Genomic DNA, 3,742 nt, shown 5'->3' on the forward strand with positions numbered 1-3,742 from the left:
AATTTTAATACAATGATATTATTTATCGTAGGGGTGAAGAAATATATTGATACCGAATTTGTCATTCACAAGAATTAAAACAAATACTACACCGAGCTCAATCATTTAGAAGAACTACTGATAAACTTATAATTTCTTGTACCCAATATACATGTTAATACAAGAAACGAAAACCAATACATATGCAAAGAAGCAAAACTCATTCAAGAGATTTCTGTGTCTATTAAAACAAAAGGGCAATAAATTAACAAGTTGACCGCATAGCGCAGTGGATTAGCGCGTTTGACTTCGGATCAAAAGGTCGTGGGTTCGACTCCCACTGTGGTCGCAATGTTTGCATTTTTATTTTAACATTTTATTCATCCTTTCGGGATCTAATTTACAGTCCATTTTATATTGGGCCGTCCATGAGGATATATATCTTGTCCATTACTAGGTAGGCCCGAAGCTGGCCCGGTTTATGATTTGGGAGCAGTTTGGAGCAACTCTGGCTAATTTTTACATCATATTCTAGGACGAACAATTGAAATACATCTCTCTCACACTCTTCTCAAATCATATCTACGACTTAACATGCAATTAATATCTCAAATTTCCTTTTAGTTATCATAAATGTGTGTCTTTGGTTTGTCACATTGCTAAGAAATATAAGCTAGTCACTTAAATTTCTTCGACAACATGTTACGTGTTGTTACAATACTTATTCTCAATATCCGAGATAAAGTCGTAACTGTGGATCATGATTTTGAATGACCCAAATATGTATGTTTATCTTTTACTAATCTTTCTTTTACCAATCAATCCTGACTCTGAGTCACTAAGATTTGATGAAATCACTTTATAAAACTTAATCAAATTCAAAGGAGAAGGCTAAGGATTATAAGCTATATTAAGCTAGTAATTATGAGGTGTGTTTTCATTGTGACGAAATTCTTGCGCCTCCGAAGTTCATATACTCGTACATAATGTTTTAAAAATGTAGAGTTGTACACCCTTAATGCACTAATTAACATAATACCATATTTGACACACCTTGACCTTATTGTCTAGTGGGCACCAAACTAGTTGACAAAGCCATCACGATGTGCATGAAAATTTAACTAAAGTTACCAACAATTAGAATCTATCGAAAATTCAACACTACTTCCTCAAAAATAGGGATAAGCCCAAATTAAAACACCTAATAGGTCTCCAATCCTCTATTACATGCGTAATAATGTTCAAAGCATATTTTCGGAAATACAAGGTTTACTAATAAAGCTGAGTAGATAACCTGCTTGGTAATAATGTGTCAAAGCTTTGGGCGGATGCCTCAACGTTGAAAATGCTCACTATTGTTGCTACTGATTCTGGTGACATAGCATACAATATCATACACCACCCGTAGCTATTGTAAGCTGGGTAGTAATATAATCATGTTATTACTAAGTAGTTTTGAAGTAATGACAAGCTAACAGCTTCGCTGTATAATCATGTCATTAATATGTAATCTTGAAGCAATGACGAATTGAGTAACTGTATAATCATATCATTGTGGAGTAATGACAAGCTAAAAGCATGGCTGTATAATCATGTCATTGCGTAATAATCTTGACGTAACCACAAGCTGAGAGTATATATGTATAATCATGTCATTACAAAGTAATCTCAACGTAATGACAAGCTGAGAGTATATCTGTATAATGATATAATCATATTATTATGAAGTAATCTCAACATAATGATAAGTTGAAAGTATATATGTATAACCACGTCATTACTAAGTAATCTCGACGTATTTACGAGCTAATAGTATATCATACACTTGTAAGCTGGATGTCATGTTCGTAGAATGGACAAGCTAAATATAAATTCATACACGTGTAAGCTAGATATCATGTTCGTAGTATGGACAAGCTGAAAATATATATTACACGTGTATGATTTATCTTCAGCTTACACGTGTTAATTCTTTATTTTATGTGGTGTATCCACAATAATATCACACAATTTCTTTCGATGGAGAAGGGATCTGCCTTCTTATATTTCTACATCTAGGATTTGACTTGTATCATACATCTGTAAGCTGGATGTCATGTTCGTAGCATGGACAAGCTAAATATACTTTATTTATTCTTTGTTACTTTTATTCTTTACTTTATTTATTCTTTGTTACTTTTATTCTTTCCCATATACATATTAATAGATATGTAATTTGTGTCATAATTCATTAATTAATATAGAATTTTTTTTCGTATGTGAAACCAACGGGTTATTGATATTTTTACAAGAAGTATTTTATTGAACAGTTAAATTATTACTAAACAAAGAAGAGTTGAATTATTATATTTCTTAGGTTGTGCTATCTACACACCCCATTTTACTTCTCACACAGCCCTTGATAATTTTTGTCCATTGATCTTCTTCAATTCATCTGATTCGACGGCCGAAAATTAAAAAAGTGTGTGAGAAATAAAATAAGGTGTATAGATATCACACCCTTATTTCTTAAAACATGTACTTATAGACTCCCTATTCCTGTTAAGTATATATATACTCACTTAGGTATACTTAGTATAATATAACAATTATATATGAATTATAAGATACCTTTATAACAGTACAAGGATAAGGTTAAAATATAAAACAATAAATAAAAGGTACAAATATTAAATTGAGGTACCCATTCTATGATAACTCTCAATAGTCTCCCCTCCATTTTTGTGCCTTTAGTGGGCTTAGTATTTTCGGCAATTGCAATGACTTCTTTATTTCTTTACACGTGTATGATTTATATTCAGCTTACACGTGTATAATCATGTCATGACATCGAGCTTACACGTGTATGATTTATATTCAACTTGTCCATTCTATGAACATGACATCTAGCTTACACGTGTATGAATATAAATCATACATTGAATGTCATGTCCGTAGTATGAACAAGCTGAATATATTTATCATATACATGCAAACTAGATGTCATGCCGCAGTATGGAAAAACTGAACACAAATCACACACGTGTAAGCCTAAAATATAATCGTACATAATACGATATGTTATTAACTCCTAAAGTCCGTTTTCCTATAAATGTAACTAAAATTATATTTAATCTTATGGTTGCATCTAACTTTCGAGTTAGACTGCCTACGTATTAAACTCAAATCTTGTATTTGCAATGGCTTTTAAAATTCTTCTGAAATTATCTAGCATGAAAGTATCGAGTTCCAAAATTGCGAGACGAATCAATCTAACAACCAGGAATCCAGACCAATTTAAGAAAATCCTAATAATGTAAGGTTCAGGACCAACTCAACGAAACCCAAACCCTAGAATGCGTATAGTCCCCCAATGTTTATTGATTGGGCAGAGCCATTCATCTACCACACTGCTATATGGTGCATGCTAATTATTACACATCATGCATCATACACCAAAACATCACACTTATAAGCATTACATGTCGATTCTACATATCAACCAAGTATCTTGTTATACCAAGCATAGTACGTGGAATGCTCTTATATACTAGTTTTATTGAAATTCTAATAGAGTCCCTGACTCGTCTAACATACTAAAAATCACACATTATCACTACATTTATATCTAACACATACTAGTATATAGCGCCAAGTTCAATAGGGCTTTCATATTATATAATCATTTAATCTACAAAATCAAGGTACAGTGCCTTTTGTATGCAAATCAAGCTACACCTCACCCAAGGTGGCACATTGACTGAGTTAGGCCCGCTAGGTTTTA

At 32.4% G+C, this 3,742-nt stretch overlaps 1 non-coding gene across 1 annotated transcript; it reads left to right on the forward strand.

Annotated features, from left to right (window-relative positions):
- Window positions 1-254: 254 nt before the first annotated feature.
- Window positions 255-328, forward strand: TRNAR-UCG. Its single transcript has one exon. It is a non-coding gene; the product is annotated as a tRNA-Arg (tRNA).
- The last annotated feature ends 3,414 nt before the right edge of the window (window positions 329-3,742 follow it).

This window comes from the organism of the source record quoted next, unplaced genomic scaffold (genome assembly GCF_019419815.1).
Source record: "Pyrus x bretschneideri cultivar Hongxiangsu unplaced genomic scaffold, Pyrus_bretschneideri_v1 Contig11, whole genome shotgun sequence".
Taxonomy (NCBI): domain Eukaryota; kingdom Viridiplantae; phylum Streptophyta; class Magnoliopsida; order Rosales; family Rosaceae; genus Pyrus; species Pyrus x bretschneideri.